Raw genomic sequence first — 19,245 nt, 5'->3', positions numbered from 1 at the left:
GGAACCCCGACTTCCCCCCCCCCCCCCCCCCCCCCACCATTCATTCTGGCAAAGTCTCCTGCTAGTTCTCTGAATGTAGGAAGCTATTCTAAATCCTGCCAAAATGAAGTAGTCCTGGTGGGGTGGGAGATTCGATTGGGATCGGCAAGTTCCTGATAATGAAATGCTAAATATATTTAAACTACATTTTTAAAAAATTCAAATCACTTATCTGCCTTCCTGCTGGTTTCCAGCGTGGTCTGGACTCTGACTGTCCTCCAGCTCTGGGAGATGTGCATATGTTCCTGGTGCATGTGCAAGTTCTGGAAAAAGGCAGATGATGCTCATCTCCCAGCCTGACCCACCAGAAAAATTGCTGGTCGCAATGGGGGAATCGCCCACAATATCTTTCATTACTATTGTGTTGATTTCCTCATTAACCAGCAATGCAACTGTAACACCTCTTCCGTTCTGTTTGTCCTTCTGAAATACTGAATAGCCCTGGATGTTCATTTCCCATCCTTGGTCACACTGCAGCCACGTCTCTGTAATTGCGATTATTTCATTCCATTTACATCAATTTGTGGGATTAATTCATCCACTTTATTGTGAGTGCTCCTTGCATCAAAGCACAAGCCTCAAGGCTTGGCCCATTACCACTATTTAGCATTCTGGGCCTTGATTTCTCTGCCTATCACATTTCTTGTACCCCTTACTGTCTTGTTCTGATTCTTGATTTCTCCCTTCTGATTCCTTGAGTAGATTCCCGTCCCCCATTCATTTTAATTTAAATTCTCCAAAACCACTCAAGCAAATACTCCCCTTAATACATCAGAACCAGTACCAGTGTCCCAAGAATCTGAAACCTTCCCCCTCACACCATCTCATCAGCCACATATTCATCCAATTATATCTTGCTATTTCTGCTCTGACTAGCAAGTTGCATTGGGAGATCCTGATATCTCTACCAACTTTTCAATTTGCTTCCTAACTCCCTACATTCTGCTTTCTGGACCTCATCTCTTTTTCTACTTGTTGTTTGTGCCAATATGTACCATGACCACTGTCTGTTCATTCCCCCTTCAGAATGTATTGTAACTGCTCCAAGACATCCTTGACCCTGGCACCACGGAGGTAACATACTGTCTTGGAGTCTTGTTTGAAGTCACACAAACCCTCCTTACAATTGAATGCCCTTTGCATTCCCATTGCATTTCCATAATTTTTATTCCTCCCTGTGTAACAGAGCCAACTATGATTCAACAAATTGGGCTTTGCTGCCTTCCCTGAGAGGCTACTCCCCTCAACAGTATCCAAAACAATATTTGTTTTGCAAGGGAGTAGCTATTAGGAGATACCTGTACTGCTTGCCTCTTGCTCTGCCTGGCATCACCCATTCCTTACCTGTGGAGTCTGAGCTTGCAGTGTGACCACCTGTCTATGCGCACTGTGCACAATTCTCTCCACCTCGTGGATGGTCCACAGTGTCCCCAGCCGTTGCTCCAGCTTCAGAACCTGGACTCCCAGGAGCTGCAGTTGGAAACTCTTCCTGTACATATGTGGGCTCGGAGCACTGGAAATGTTCCTGGCTTCCCACAGGGAGTACACCACAGCTTTGCTCTCTGCTGCCATGACTTAAAAAATTTCACCTTTTGGAAGATGCTTGATATCAAGTTATAGCGATTACTCTAGAGCTACTTTCCCTGGCTGTTGTTGCTGCAGAATATAGCCTGTACAAATTGTAAACTATTAAAAAGACCTTGCAAACTATAAGTGATAAAAGCAATAAATATTTGCCTAACTATCCATCACTTGCCAATCAGCTCTCTCCCTTGTAGCCTTGACTTTTGCAGCAGGGCAGGGCTATTCCCTGGAGATTGAAAATTTAGCTAAAAAATCAAAAGGTATCTCTCCCCTGCTGTGCTACATTTCCAGATAGACACACTCGCCCTGGTTATTATCTCACTTCAGATAAGCAATGAGAGAGCGCACATGTGCAAAGCTAGCTGATTTGTGTGTTTCCAGAAGTCCCCTTCTTCAATTGAGCTGCCATGATATACACTTAAGTTGCAGTGGTAATCAATATCTACTGAGGCCCTAATCAGGCTTCAGGTGATTGAGTGGCAGTTACCTGTCAGTCAGTTGAATCCATTCCCTTTATCAACCTTTTAACTAGACTGCTAAACTTTGAAAATTGAAAGAGAAAGACTTGCCAGTTCAATTCTCACTGTGCTCCAAATTCCCAGATAACCACATTCACTCTTGTATCTCACTCAGGATGTGCTTTCTCTCTTCACCCCCACCCCACTGCCTGTGTGCAAAGCTTGCTCTTTGGTATCAACCATGTATTTTGTGTAAACGTGGATAAGTCAACTTTTTTGAGAAGCACTGGACATTTAAAAAAAAAATGAACATTAGTAAAATTCAGGATGAGATTCGCACAGCTATAACATGCCATCTCTGAAGCCCAGGGCAGTTTTGTTACAAAAACAAAAAATGCCGAGAAAGCCCTGTGTCCAGCAGTATCAGTGGAGAGAGTTAATACTTTGAATTTGTATGACTCTCCCCGTGTATGAATTTTACAGAACATTTGCCATCTCTGATGGTATGGTGGTTTAATAATAATTGCCTTATAAAGCAAATTTAATTGTTTCAAAATGTTTCTGTGTGATTAAAAGTAACTCTAATGTACTGAAGATTAGTTTGTCTTAATTTCCCACACTACAGAATGTGATCAAATACATAAAGTTTCTCCTTTTGGAGGCAAGACTTTTTAAAGCTCTGATAATTCTTCCTTCAAAGGTATAGAAGGGAAAAAAAACATAGAAGAGAGGCAAACTTTTGTCAGATCTATGAATGGCTTCCTTTTAAACCAAATGCAAGAAACTAAGTTTACGTCTGTAAACAATGACTCACTATTTTAATACTTTTGTCAGCTGTTTAATTTTGTATCTTTGCACTGCAGTTATTTTGTCTGGTAAGTTATTTTAATGATTTATAAATTCAGCTAAACAGTAAATGAGTAAGCAATTCTCATTTTGCAAAAAACGCTGAGCTTATTACAGGTCAGTTTCTACAAACTTTGAAAGGCTTTGTAACAGTCAGACATGTTTGTGATTTAAAGTTTGTTCCCAATTGTTTTGCCTGTGGCAACACTTCCTAGTAACTATGGTAAGTATTAACGGTTATTGTAAACAATGCTAGACTACACTGGATGGGAGTGTATTTCAGCTGCACAACACCCTGATAACGACATCTTCTTGGTTACCCTGAACATACCTTGGCATTTACCTTTTGTAGATAATGACATTAAAACGTCATTAAAATCACCTTTCAGTGATGGATGCCATTTGCAGCAGCTGTGCAACTTATCTTAACTCGATATTGACTGAAACTCTGACTTATTTTGTTTCCCTTCCCTGTACATCTAGAGTCACTGTGCCCCAGTAAAATGTAGGTAAGATTATGTAACTGGCTTGCAGACAGGGCATCAATGCTGGAGCCTTCTAGTAGTTCAATACCAAAGTTTACTACACTTGTCCACATCAGGAAAAAATGTCTTTACATTCTTTATTTTTTCTCTATTTGTCTACCATTGATTTGTATGTATGTGTGCAAATGTATAATTTCCCTTATGGCAGATCACATGTACTTACTATATGAAAAATATCATCTATATTTGTGTAATGTTCTATCTACATGTGAATCTTGATTCATAAAATTGCAAATATGTTTACTATTGATATGAAGCATCGTTAGCCTCAAATTTCCATTTTCATTTTAAGATTTTATTAATTTTTTATTGTAAGTTTACAATTCACCAGACATTTTATTAAGCAAATAATCCTGTCCTACACATTCTTGGTTATATGAGCTAAATATATTTTAGTGCAGATCACGTTCATATTGTACAACAGGAGTATAGACTGGTATTTTAAATTCCAACAGTACATAAACAAGTTGCCTGAAAATAAATACGATATTCCCTGTTATATTTCCATGCCAAAGTGAAATTTTCCAGGAATAGTTTGTTCCTTTTAGTGTTTATTTCCTTTGTTCAGCAATAGGTGGCACACTGTCTCGCCGCATTATGTAAAGATTGTTATTTGACCATCATCATTGTTAATGTAAATAGAGGTAAGTGGATTTAAATATTTTTAATTCTCTACAGTTTGTTTAATCGTCAGTAGGCTACTGATATCAGAAGCAGCATTAATTAAACACAGAGTGGATGAATGTATCAGTGGGAAGAAATTAACTTTTTAAAATCACATTAAAAAATAGAAGTCTGCAATTAAAACATTTCTAGAAACTGAGAGGGTCTGTTTTTGTTTTCAGTTAGGTTATGTGTTGTTTAAGTATTTTCGCATGCTATTTTATCTCTCTACCCTATTTAGACCTTGAAATGCAATAACCTCCCAGCTTCTTTATGTTGCATTTACATCAGAATACTACCAGTTTAAATTGGGTTTACCCTCAATTCAACTTAAATTCATAAAATTAAAAATTATGCACTGAAGCACATGAACCATCAACTAGAGACATGCAACAGATGAGATGTGAGTGTCATTAACAAAGACAGCATTTGTTGCCTGTCCGTAATTGCCTTTGAACTAAGAGGTTTGCTCAGCCATTTTAGAGGGCAGTTGAGTGAATCATATTGTCGTGGGTCTGGAATTACATGTAGGCCAGGCTGTGGAAGGATGGGCTGATTTCCTTCCCGAAAGGACATTACTGAACCAGATGGGTTTTTACAACAATGGATGACAGTTGGCGTGGTCACCATTACCGAGACTATCTTATATTCCAGATTTACCTAATTCCAGCAGGTACCATGGTGGGATTTGAACCCTTGTCCCCAGAACATTAACCTGGGTTTCTTGATTGTTCATCCAGTAACATAACCATTACCTCATTGTTTTCCCCATGATTTATGATAGTTTTACGTAAGGGTAGAAGTTTGCAAATCACTAAACCAATATTGTTTTAAAGCAAAGCTGATATTTTCCTCCCAGCAACCTGCTGAAAAAATTTAAGGAAAATCTTTATAATATTTAAGAAAAAAGTCCCCAAAACTATTACCCTGGGATTAAAAAACTCCCATTAGGTTATGTGGAAATCCCTGCCTTTTTGATTTATTCAAACAAACAGAGCTTTTCAATGAAGCAGGAAAGATGACATTGGGTTTGAAGAGCTCCACATGTGACCCCCTTAAATATTTCAAAATCGCTTAACTTCTGCAGCAGACAATAGAGGTTTCAGTAACAGCTGTGCCTGCACTAGCAGCTGCAGTGTAGATCCATTGCATGAATTGTTTTTCTCAGAAAAGAGTATTTTTATGCTCCTCCTTTCCTGCTATTCATATGGCGATTTTTTTTTATGTATAACTTCAAGAATTTTCACTTCCTGTGAAAGAGTTTAAGTTTTTTTACTCTATAACTGTACGCTAATTGAATTGTTTTGAATAGATAGACACCATAAAAGGCTACCTGTTGCAGCGTGCTGTGTAGCAGACCCAAACTGGAGGAGCTTATCCATGCTATCGACCTGCTTGCCATAGGCAGAGCTCCAGTTGATACTATTCACCTGATCTCATCCAGCATGGGAAACCAGCACTCCTGAAGCAAAAGCAGAAACTTCAATTTCTGCTGGAGGAAGTGTCCCAGGATAGGTATGATGAAAAGATTGTGACTCTGTAATAGACAAGGCTGAAGCAGTAATTGCCTTGAATATCGAGGCATGTTCCTGCTGAACATCACTGGAAATGTATTTGTCTTTATTGCCCTTGTGAAACTGCAGATTCTACCTGACCACTTTCCCTCCCTCCCCACCCCCCATCCCATTGTGCTTTCAGAATCATTGACATGATCTTCTCAGTCTGGCAGCTGCAAGAAGAATGTTGTGAAGAAAGGCGACCACTATATATTGCTATCATACCAAGGCATTTGACTGGGGCAGACGGTGGTCAATTTAAGCAGCTGGAGAAAATTGGCTGCCCTCAAACTGCTCAATATATTCCCTTGAGAATATGATGCCATGATGGAGTAACATCTGAACTCAGATCTGCAGTGGGATTAAACAGGATTGTATAATAACATTGACATTCTTTGGCATATTCTTCTTTGTTGTTGTCATCTTTCTCTACACTCTAGCTATGACTGTAACACTAAATTCTACACTCTGTCATTTCCTTCTCTATGAATGGTACATTTTGTCTGTACAACATGCAAAAAGCAATATTTTCACTATGTTAATACATGTTACAACAATAAATCAAGTTATCTGCAGAAGGTGGGTGTCTTGCATCAATCTGTTACCACTTTTGATATGACACTGGAGGTTGTTTAGTTTCACATATCTCGACTCTGCAAATACCAGCAATCTGTCAATATTGAAATCAACGCATATATTATAAACGCTCCAGCTGTTAACAAAGTTGAGCGATAGAGTGGACTAACAACAAACTGAGAATATCAAGCTGAAAGTCAACCAAGTCTCTGTTGTCTAAGCACTCCTCGCGATTGGGCAATGTATGCTAGGCAGGAGCAAACATTTTATTTCTTCAGTGCCTCGAGTCCATCCTCAGCATCTCTTGGTAGCACAATGTCACCAACTCAAAAGTCCTGAAGCTGCTAATTCCATCATCTTACATTCATTGCTAAGCCAAGGATGTCTACAAGGACTTAGCCACGTGCATTGGCTGGATGATGGCTACACACCCAAAGAACAATCCAGCACAGGAACAGACCCTTCGGCCCTCCAATCATGTTTACCTATCTAAACAACCGCTTGTATCCCTCTATTCCCTGTTTGTTCATATACCTTACAAGAAAGCCTTAAATGTGGCTAACATAACTCCCTCAACCACCTCACTTGGCAGTGCATTCCAGGCTGCCGCCATCACGTTCTGTGTAAAAAAAAACGAAAGAAAGCCCTTGCATATTTACACAGACTCCTTTCCCCCTTGCATTGAACTTGTGTCCCCTTATAATTGTCATTTCTGCCCTGGCGAAAAAGCTTCCAATTTTTCACCCTATCTATACCTCATAATTTTATAAACTTCTATCAGGTCGTCCCTCGGCCTCCATCTTTACAGGGAGAACAATCCCAGTTTATTCATTCTCTCTTGGTCGACCTTCTGCACTGTGAACTGGCCACTGAATCATAACTTGCTGGATATTCATACCTCCACTGCAAGGATACCTGCAAGGCTGATATGAAGATGGTGGATATTGACATACGCAATTGGAGACAGTTGTTACCTTTGGAGGCTTTAGGAAGAGACCAGGAGAAATGAAAAGCTCAGTTGGCTGAGAAGACTGTGCACCTTCTCAGTTCACTATCTTCCTCTTCAGCAAACATGATAGACTGCCATGCCATAGTGGGGCTCCAGTGCTACATAAAGTGATGCTTAACAAATTGCCTTAACACAACAACCTATTTTCTTCAGGTGGAAGGTTGCCAAAGTTCCACTCAATACTCCAGATGAGGCCTCACCAGAGCCTAGTACAACTGTCGTCAAACTTTCCCCATTCCCATTGCAACAAATGCCAATGTTGTATTTATCTTCCTAACGAAAGTAAACATTCACAAGTAAGGCTTGCATTAACACTGCAATGAAGTTTCTGTGAAATTCCCCTAGTCGCCAAACTCTGGTGCCTATTCGGGTCAATGCACCTAACCAGCATGTCTTTCAGACTGAGGAAACCAGAGCACATTGAGGAAATTCATGCAGACACAGGGAAAATGAGCAAATTCCACACAGACAGTGACCCAAGTTGGGAATCAAACCCAGATCCCTGGTGCTGTGAGGCAACAGTGCTAACCACTGTGCTGCCTGACAAACAAGAAAAAACAATCAAGATATTGTACAAACTTTAACAGCTGGACACCGTTCCAATGAAAAAATTCCCAGAAACAAAACCTTTGCTATCGGTTTAACACAGCAAAGACTAATGCTGACATGATACTGGAATTTAGTCAATATACTTGTACCTGCATGCTGATTTTTTTTGTATACATATATAGGGGCACTCGGAAGTCTGTACTGCAGAATTCTGGAGTTTCTCTATTTAAATAACGTTTTTCATTCTTCCTGCTGCTGTGGACAATCTCACATTTTCCCACATTCTGGCATTCACTTAACTTTTATCTCTTGTTTTTAGTATTCTCCTCAAAATGTGCTTTGCTATCTCTCTTTGTATCAACAGCAAATTTGGCTACAATACAGTGGGCCCTTTATCTACTCACTAATATAGATTGTAAATAGTTGAGGCCCATCACTCATTTCAGTTTGCCATCCTGAAAACGACAAATCCTGACTCTGCTTCATATTTGTTAGCCAATCCTCAATCCATGTTAATATTTCACCTCCAACACCATAACCTCTTCTCTCCACACTTGTAATAGTTAATTTTCACTTCTTGAGAGGTTAACAGGCAGCATGCTTAACAATGTGATTAAGCATTAATTGCTAAGACTTAAATATGCAACACTTGACACTTGGTGGTGATGAGCTTGCAAATTCTTCAATTCATTTCAATGGTTTGGCAGACAGCAAGATGGTATGTTTGCAAAATGAATGGCAGATCAACAAATCTTGAATAGAAACTTCTAGATTTCTGCATTTAAATTCACACTTGCCTTTGCCTGAAAATGCAGTAACATTAATGCATAAATAATGACGATTGCTATTAGAGATGGATAAGTAAATTCTTAATCCAAATTAAACGGGTGAATAATGATTAGTTCAAGCAAAACAAATCGCTGGACATCTTAGATCTCCTAGATATGCATGGTTGCTTTCTAAATATTTCTTCAACAGGAATGTTTTAATTCCTTTCTGTTAATCTGTGGAAAGGTTTAAAGACTTAACTATCCACAACATCTTAAAACATTATATTGAAAGCTTACCCTAAGACCATTGCCTACATACTTTATTTCAAGTTTAGCCAATAGAATGGTGAAAGGGACTATCTATTACAAATCTTTTTCAATAGATGGACTTTAATCAAGAAAGGCACAGCTTTATGATGTACAAAGTAGCACCAATTATGTAATAGAAATTAATTCTACCAAAGCTGAGAGGTTGGGAGATCTGCCACTGCTAACAAAGAAGAGAATTAAAATACCTTTCTGTTTACTGTTGCCGATAAGAGGAAAAATTAGGGCTCCCATTCTATCCATAACAAAGTGATGTCCCCTTATACTTTCCATGCAATCAAGTTGTTTTTGTTCAAAAGCATATGTTATAATTCAGGTCAGAAACTCCAAAGTGTTTTATGAAGTCTGCCTGTGGATCATAAGTTTTGCACTTCGAATTTGGCTCGGGTGAGCTGAGGTATTTCACTTTAGGTATGATACAACTGATCCACTGAAGAATTTTTATCAAACAAAGGTTAGTTTAAATATACACTTCATGTGTATAGAAAGGAAAATTAGCAGTAACTTTTACTAATTGCAAATAAGAGAAGAAAATCATGATTTTGTATAAACCTTAACAGCTAAACATTGTTCCAATGAAACAATTCCCATAAACTTGTGGCAAAAGTTGTGTTTAACACAGTAAAGACTAATGTTCATGTGAGACTGGAAAATCTTAACAGGTTTGGCAACATCTGTCAGGAGAGAAAAGAGCTGATGTTTTGAGTCCAGCTGACCTTTTGTCAAAGTCCTTGGGTTGAATGCTGCAGTTCTCTTGAGACACACACACAGACAAGCTTGGAGTGAGAACAGCTTCCCAACGCACCAGGGAGACTCTAGTCAAGCCAACCCCATCAGCAAATTTTTTAGTCCAGGAAGGCTAGGAACCTTGCTTCCAGCTAACAGCAGATTTTCCAAAACTAGAGAGAGAGGGAAACATTGCTTTCCAGCTTGATGCTCACCCCCCTCTAAACTGAAAATGAAACCTTAGACTTTTTTCCTGTAGAGGAACCACCTGACTTTGATTTGCCAATCAAACTTTCCCCTCACAATACAGGGTCATAAAGATCACAGAGTAAAATTAAACAAAACCCCATTTGAGCCAATGCATTATCAATAAAAAGACTTCTCGCAGATGGCCCACCAACAAAGAAAAAACTGTAAAGGTCCACTTACAACTACAGAGAAGGTGATTTGAAAAAAAAGTTTCTTTAAGGTACGCTAACATCACATACAAAATCTTGTAGCATAGTTCTAACGACTATTGACCATGTGTTTGAAAATCATTTTTCTTAATTCCAACAGGCTCATAACAATAAGTGAAATTCTACTATCTCTTGCAAGGCAAGGTAGGACAAAATAGAAGAGAAAAAAGCAATATCAGTGCAATATATCACCTCAGTACCATGGAGGAGATAGCCCTCAGCGTTATGGGGATTTTGGCATTCAGCATCATGAGAACATTGAGCACAGTGGCATGTTCCTGCCTTAAAGCCCTTCTCAACTCCCTGTGCACCTTCAACCTAATCTCTGGCATGATGAGTAAATGATGTGACTATGTAGCCCTTGTTGCTTACCGTATCCTATTTCCCTTGCACCAACCTTCTCCTGATTTTCTGCTTTCAACCATCTAAAAATTGCTACATTGAGTGCAATGTCTTAGTGCAAGTTTTGGGCCGCATAATAACAAACACTATTTCAGTGACTTGAGACAGATGGCAGATCAATGAAATCAAATTCTTAGCTATCTGACACTAAGGAATTTAATCTAGAACAAAAAGCACCAAAGCGTTTTTCCATTTATGAACAGCACCAGAATGAGTGATACAAGCAGAACATGTGTCACAGTAATAATATTTTAAGCAACATTAACTAGACACAAAGCTGGTAAACCTCACTTATTTTTGTCCGACTCGTGATTTACATAGCCTCAACAATCTGACGTGTAACATCTAGATGACGAGTGAAAAAACTAATAGAAATCTCTCAAAAACAGAGAATTTCAGAGACATTCAGCAGATCCATCAGCTCTTAGTGGACAAGTTGGATGTTTTGTGTGTAATCTTCCAACAGAACTAGAAAAACTAAAGATGAAAAGCCTTTAAGAAAGGCACAATAAGGGAAAGAGGAAATGGGAAATTTCACTCATGAAGCATAAGAGGAAGTAAAACAGCCTGTGAAGATCTTGAGGAAGGCAGTTAAATGCCTGAAGTAATTTTAACAATACATGAATCATCAGATTAAGTTAAAGACATTTGAGAGATACAGAGAACATGTGGATGCTTGAGCCATTTGTGAGTCAGACAGATTTGAAATTGAACCAGGGAAGCTGGCAATGTGAAACATAACTCAATAGTCTGAGGAGGAAAAGCAATCAAGTCAAAACTAACTAATTCAATGTCACCATCTTCTGCCAGAGGGTCCCATGCTAATGGCTAATAAAATTCCCGGAAATGAACTAATTCCTACAATGCCAAATATCAATTTGTTTACTATCCTGGCTGATTGTCTCACTTCCCATCTCAAAGACATCGCTGCAGAAATTCCTCAGGGAGTGTCCTAGATGCAGCCATCTTTTGTTGTAATGATTTTTGCTCCGTCATTCAGTCAAAAGTGGGGGTGTTCGCTGGTGATTGCACAGTGTTCAGCACCATTTGCTACTCACCAGATAATGTAGTAGAGTATGTCTCCATGCAGTGAGAACTGGATAACATTAAAACTTGAACTGATAAGTGGCATTTACACCATAGAAATGCCAGGCAATGAGCATCTCCAACAGAGAGAATCTTATCCTCTGCCCTTAATTTTCAATGGCATAATTGTCACTAAATCCACCACTATCACCACGCTGAGGATTGTCATTGACCAGAAATGCAACTTGAACAAACATCTAAATTCTTTGGCTACAAGAACAGGTCAGAGGCTGAGAATCCTGCAGTAACTAACTCACTTCTTTAATCCACAAAGCCTATTTACCATCTCCAAGGCTCAAAGCTACAGCATGATACAATACTCCCCTCTTGCCAGGATGAGTGTAGCTCCAACAACACACAAGAAGCCCAACAACATTCAGGACAAAGTAGCCTGCTTGATCAGCACTTCATTCATTACCTTAAACATTCACTACCTCCATCACCGGAGCACTATGGCTACAGTGTGTATCATCTAAAAGATGTACTGCAGCAACTTGCCAAGGTTCCTTTGACAGAACCTCCCAAATTCACCACTTCTACCACATAGAAAAACAAGGATGCATGAGAACACAAGCACTTGCAAATTCTCCTTCAAGTCAAAGACCATTCTGATTGGGAAAGATATTGGACCATAACTTCCAAATGCCCCAGTGCTGGATTTGGATACCCAAAGATGTGCTGGTGAATCCCTCTCAAACTTTACAAGTCAGAAAGTCAGGTGAGATAAGTTCAGAAGAAATTTAGGGCCAAAGTCCTGGTATTCCCTTCTAAACAGGGCTATAAGTGTACCCACATAACACTGACTGCAGTGGTTCAAGATGGGGGCTCACCACCACATTTGCAAGGGGAATTAGAGATGGGCAATGAATGCCAACAACCCTAGCATTCTATGAACTAATAAAAAAAACTATTTAGGTTATCTTCTTTCACAACTTGGGAATAAAAATGAACTAAAGACGCAAATCACACATCAGCACTCCAGCAGATGCTAAGCATCACAGTACAGTCCCCAAAACATGAAACGCTAAAGAATCCTGGGAAGAAATAACTTGAAACAATTCATCATATCTATTTACAATACAAGCCTGCAAACTATTTATCGGAAAGAAGAAATCAAAACCCTGATCAAATGAGTTTTTAAAAAGTTCTAAACCTACATGTGCATGTGTAACAACTTACAGTGCTTGCCCATGCTTAACCTTCACATAACCGGACCATCTTTACATTGCAGCTTGTGGCAACCTGCAGCAGGGACACGCTGTCAAAATGCAATGCACAATAAAACTTTTTATATAATCTCATCTTCCAAGAATTTCAAGTTGGTCCCAGGACAGCAAATAGCAATTTCTTGCAATCACAAAGTGATGTAGCGCTACATTCTACAGATTCATCAATCTGTAATGGACAATGGACTGCACCCATGGTGTATGACATCTCTGGATTGAACATCATCTGTTGTTCCTGAGTGGCAGTCCATAAAACCATAGAATCCCTGCAGTTCAGAAGGAAGCTATTCAGCTCATTGAGTCTGCATGGGCAAATAGCATTGTCCCAAGGTCAACTAATTTTTTTTTACCTTCCACAGCTTCTCTTTTCCACTATCTAGTTGTTTCTTTTGTCCTCTGCTTTTTCCATGCCCTTCCTGTCTGCTTATCTCCAGGCAGCTCGGACTTTCCACGCAATGAATCTGATTCCAGTAAACTCGATAGCCCACTTGTGGACACCGTTATATTGCAGATGTCATGCCGATAGCAATTGGCCATAGAGCACGCCTTTGGGAATATGGTTGTCATCCATTCAGCTCACATGAATGCGAGTCGTCCTGATCTTAACAACACCGGTGCTGATTTTAGCATCAAGGAACAGGTTACTGGTAATTGTTAATCAAAGGTGTGGGAAACTATCGAACATTGATTCTTAATGGTGTACATTTTCAATTTGGAATAATGTGGGAAAAAAAATGCAAACCAGGGAAGAATAGTGCAATCTTATTATGATCAATTAATAAAGAATATTTATTAACTTAAAAAAAAGACTATAATACTTAATGGCTATACACAAACAGCATCTTATGAAGTTACCCCTTGTTTCCAACTACCTACAGATCTTGAACTCCAATAAACATCCCTTTCTCCAGACAACATCCAATATTATATAACTCTATGAGCTAAATCCAATAGATAGTTATCACCACACGGGTTATTTAGGGAAGCTATCTTCAGTTCAGAGATGAAATTCTTTGTTTTAATTAGCACCAACTTGTTTTCTGAGAGCCTGCTTTCTACAGCTGGTTATGGATATGATTGACAGCTGCTCCTCTGGTGACTTCACCAGTTATCTTGCTAAAGACATATATTTTTCCTTTAATGTTACCTATCCCGTAGACCAGGCTGTTAGCGTACAGGTGCAAATTATTCCCTTATCTCTCTACTTTAATGTCACCTCTTCTATACACCATTGGTTTCCCCTAGTTACTGAGAAAACACTTGTTTTCTTATTGCTACACTAATTTGCATTTCAAGGACATCCCTTCAGATAGCTGCACTTATCAGTCTCCCTTTTATCCCATTTCTTTACTGTATCTTGTTCCAATTTCACTTTTATTCATGATTTTCAATAACTATGAACATAACAATGCTCTTACCCTTGCCCTTAGTCTCCTTTCCGCCTGCTCCTGGCCTTGCCTCTCTCTGTATCCCCTTGCTGATTCCTGACTTTGCCTCTCCCAACCTTACATCTCCTGGCTTCCAACTCAATCCCTTGCTTATGCCCCTCTGGCAGACTTCCTGCCTTGCCAACTCCTCCTTTGTCATCTCGCAGTCTTAATTGCCTCTCCCCCTCTTGCCTGCCCCAACTTGCCACTTCCAACCTCAATTGCCTCTTCCCCTACTTGTCGATTACCCCTGGCCTCTCAGCTTCTGTTCTTACCCAATTCCGCGAGGTCTGTTCTTTAGTGACTCCAAATCCCTGCTTTTGGCTCTGCTCTTGACTTCACTTGTGAACTTGTACCAGGTCCTAGGTTCTGTTTAGCAGCAGAAATTGGTCAGTGCAGGTAGCTTTGTTGACCCTCAAACTGGGGTGTCAACTGGCGTGATGGACAAAGAGACAATAACACAAGACATTTCTTACAAATAACTCTTTATTAATGTTTAAAGCACTTGATAAATGCTGACTCTTCACCAGTTGGAGTACTAATTGTTATTTTTACCTACAATGAATCACAAGACTCCAGCTTGGAGTTAAATACTACCCATTGCAAGGTGAGGTGATCAGGTTCCTTTTGCTGGGTCTTCTTCTCAGAGCCCTGAAATCAGGGCAGTCTTCTTATATGATGGCTGATCCTGTAGTTCTTGCTTCTGAGCCTGCTAACTTTTCCCTTTTATCCAATTCCTTCCAGCATAGAGAAAGTTCTTTCACCACATGCACTGATGACCTATTCCCTGTCTTCAACAATGCGAGCTTGCAGGAACAGTGCACATCTGCTAGCCTTGGTTTCTTTGTTGAGCACACCTTGCCACACTTGCTGACAAAAACAAGCTGTTTCACAGACACGTGTTGTGTAAGGTTGGCTAGTTTTTCCATCATGCTTTGCAGAAGTTTAGCTTGCGAGCCACCCGGCTTTGGCTTCAAACTGCACCAACCAACCTCTGCCACTAGATGGAGCCTGGTCGATATAAAAATACTGCGTACTGAGGCCAGCACTATAATTTTAAAAGGTAATTTAGTTTGGATATTGTATTTCTTTTACATTTAACGTTGTATTTTATTTTGCAAGTTATTTCAGCTAGTAATTCATGGTGCTTTATATGTTTGATACAGTATTTCAACTTGTACATTGCTTTTTTCTAGGTGGGATTGTTTTATTATGGATAGGAAATGTCTGAAGGAACTAACTCTAGCTTCATCATTGCTTCCTATGGGAATCTATGATTCACTTGAAGTAATTTAAAGTTGTGATTTTTAAGGAGCATAACCATAACTTTAAGTGAGGACTTACTGCACTGCAAACTTTGGTCAGTGCCCAGTCTTGCCAAGTTGAACAGCTTGCCATTGGCTCTGGCATACAGGTAGGCAACCTCATTTGAGTTGTTAAAAGCAACATGGAGGAAAATATGCCACAGAGAGTTGACACCAGGACACAGCCTTGCTTTACCCTACTGCTTATCTTGAAAACGTCTGATGTTGCTCCATTGTACCTGACAAAACTGTATATGATCTTGTGGAAGGATGAAATGGCCGAGCGGTCCAAGTGAGCAGCCCATTTTCAGCAGCAGTTTAAAAAGTCAACCTCTACTGATGGGATCGAAGGCCTTAGCAGGGGTTATGAAGGCAACGTAGAGTAGTCTGTGCTATTTGCCGCACTTGTCCTGTAACTGTCAGTGAGAAAATCATGTCAACTGTCAATCGACCAGCTCTGAAGCTGCACTGAGACTCCAGGTAGATGCATAAAATCAGGGTCTGCAATCTGGCCAGAGTAATATGAGTAAAGACCTTCCCCATGATACTTAACAAGAAGATGCCTTGGTAATTGTTGTAGTCACTGCGATCCCTTTAGTTTTTGTCTAAGTTGACGAGATATGCGTCACATGTCTTGAGGCAAAAATCTTTCCTTCCACCAAAGTTCGTGGGGAAGTTGTAACAGTGCTGGCTTTCCACTTTCAATGATTTGAGGTGGACTGCCATTATTTACTCAGGATTTACCACTAACAAAACAGTCAATGGCCTTGTTGAGCTCCACTATGGTGGGTTCACTAACCAACTCTTTATGACCGGAAAACCTGGAATGGCACTGAGAGCTTCTTCAGTGATAACATTCTCTGATGCATTTGAGGTAACGCTTCACCCACTTGTCCATCTGCTTACTAGGTTCAGAGGTGATCATGCCTATTTTTGTCTCCAAGGTAGCTGATTTGTTTGCTATAGGGCCTGCTGTTTTCTTAATTCCTTCGCACATCCCTCTAGCGTCTCCAGATTTAGTAGCACATTGTATGCTGTTGCCAATTCTCAACCAGTATTAATTGGCGCAATGCTGAACAGTCTGCTGAGATTTCATTCTGGCAGCTCTGAGGGCATCTAGATTTTGTTTGCTGGGGCCTTGCAATGGGCTCTCCTCTTCTTTCCAATAACTGGTTCCATTGAACTTCTTTTTCAGAATGTTAAATTTAGAAACTAAGTTTGAATTTTAATTAAAGGCTTTGAATGGGTTATTTAAATTACATTTCTTGGACCTAAGTTCTCTATTTTTTCACAATTGTTGGTCTTCTTAATTGCTTTCACAATTTTTAATAAAGCATTCCATAACCTGAACTTTTGTGTGGTCTTTAAGTGTTTACAATAGACAGAGTCAACAACATGAAGCAACTAATATTTAAAGAATCTTAGAATCATAAAACAGCACTGAAGTAGGCCATTCGAGCCATGTGGCTTTATGTGGGATGAGTTAATCCTACTCCTTCATTCCTTCCCCATGTCTAGACCATTTTTTTCTCCTTCAAGTATTTATCCAATTCTGTTGAAAGTTATGATTAAAGCTATTTTCATCACCCTGTCTGGTGTGACCATCTTCATTCTTATATATGTCTGAGGTAATGTTCATGCAGCAAATCCATGAGGCAATAGGAAAGTTTCACATTGTAATTGTGAAATTCATTGTTAATTTCACTAAGATGTTTGATAAGGTTCCCCATGGTAGGCTCATGAAGAAGATAAGGATGTGTGGGATCAAAGGAAATTTGGCCGATTGGATAAGTAACTGGCTGTATCATAGAAGACAGAGGGTGGTGGTGAAAGGAAAATTTTCAGACTGGAGGCCAGTTACCAGTGGTGTACCACAGGGATCAGTGCTGGGTCCTGTGCTATTTGTGATTTTTAATCAATGACTTGGAAGAGAGAGCTGAAGGTGAGTTAGTAAATTTGCTGACGACACCAAGATTGGTGGAGTAGTGGATGAGGTGGAGGGTTTTTGCAGGCTGCAAAGAGACAGTGATAGGATGCAGAGCTGGGCCGAAAAGTGACAGATGGAGTTTAACCCTGATGAATGTGAGGTGATTCATTTTGGTAGGACAAACTTGAATGCAGATTACAGGGTCAACGGCGGGATTCTAAAGAATGTGGAGGAACAGAGAGATCTGGAGTCCATATCCACAAATCTCTGAAGGTTGCCACTCAAGTGGATGGAGCCGTGAAGAAGGCTTATAGTATATTAGCATTTATTAACAGTGGGTTTGAGTTTAAGAGCCATGGGGTTATGCTGCAACTATACCGGACATTGGTGAGACCACATTTGGAATATTGTGTGCAGTTCTGGTCACCTCCCTATAAGAAGGGAAGCATTGGAGAGAGTGCAGAAGAGATTTACCAGGATGCTGCCTGGTTTGGAGGATGGGTCTTATGAGGAAAGCTTGAGGGAGTTGGGGCATTTCTCTTTGGAGCGGAGGAGAATGAGAGGCGACTTAATAGAGGTTTATAAGATGATGAGAGGGATTGATAGAGTGGACGTGCAGAGACTATTTCCTCGGGTGAATGTAGCTGTTACTAGGGGCCATAACTATAAGGTTCATGGTGGGAGATATAGGAGGGATGTCTGAGGTAGATTCTCCACTCAGAGAGTGGTTGGGGTGTGGAATAGACTGCCTGTTGTGATAGTGGAGTCGGACACTTTAAGAATTTTCAAGCAGTTATTGGATAGGCACATGGAGCAGACCAGAATTATAGGGAGGGGATAGCTTGATCTTGGGATTGGACATAGCTCGGCACAACATTGAGGGCTGAAGGGCCTGTACTGTGCTGTAATGTTCTATGATCTATGTTCTATTGTGCATTTTGCTAATAGCCAAAGACACCAACTCATGAGAGGCACATGTGCCACATGTGAAGTGGTTATCATATGCCATCATAAATGGGGAGGGTAGGTTGAACCTATCAGGCCACACATTCCAAATCTGAACCATTTAACATGTGTCAACGTTTTTCCTCATGCCACCCGGGTTATTTTTGAATCACCTTCAATCTGTTCCTTCTAATTATTAACCCGCCAGCTACTGGAAGCAGCTTCCCTTCATTTGCTGTATCTAAACCCTTCATGACTTTAAAAACCACTATCAATGCCTTTGTAACCTTTGCTGTTCAAGGGTTTCCCAGTTTCTCTAGTTTCTTCATGTAACTGAGCCTTCATTCTTGGAATGATTTGAATAAAGCCTTCATGTTTTTCCTAAGATGTGGTGTCCAGAATTGGACAGAATACAGATTTAGCAAAACTCCCTGGTATTTGTACTCTATGCTTTTATTTATAAAGATTAGGATCTCATAGGCTATATTAACTGTTTTGTTAATCTGTCCTGCCATCTTCAAAGATTTGTATTCAGTCATGCTCAGGTCTCTCTCCTCATGCACCCTCTTTAAAATTGTACCATTTAGCTTGTACTGTGTTGAAAAGGTTGCTGCCCTGTTTTACTTCATTTCTTCATTCATGGAATGTGGGTGTATTATTCACCCATAGCTGTCCTTGAAGAGGTGATGGTGAGCTAATTTTTTGCATCACCTTGAGTTCATGCAGAGAAGGTACTACCACAATTCTGTCATGTGAATTTTGATCCAGCAAAAATGCAGGATTGGAAATATAGCTCCAAGTCAGGATAATGTTTGACATAGT

The sequence above is a fragment of the Carcharhinus amblyrhynchos genome, chromosome 10, assembly GCF_965287045.1.
Source record: "Carcharhinus amblyrhynchos chromosome 10, sCarAmb.v2.hapA, whole genome shotgun sequence".
NCBI lineage: Eukaryota > Metazoa > Chordata > Chondrichthyes > Carcharhiniformes > Carcharhinidae > Carcharhinus > Carcharhinus amblyrhynchos.
This window is presented reverse-complemented; position numbering follows the sequence as displayed.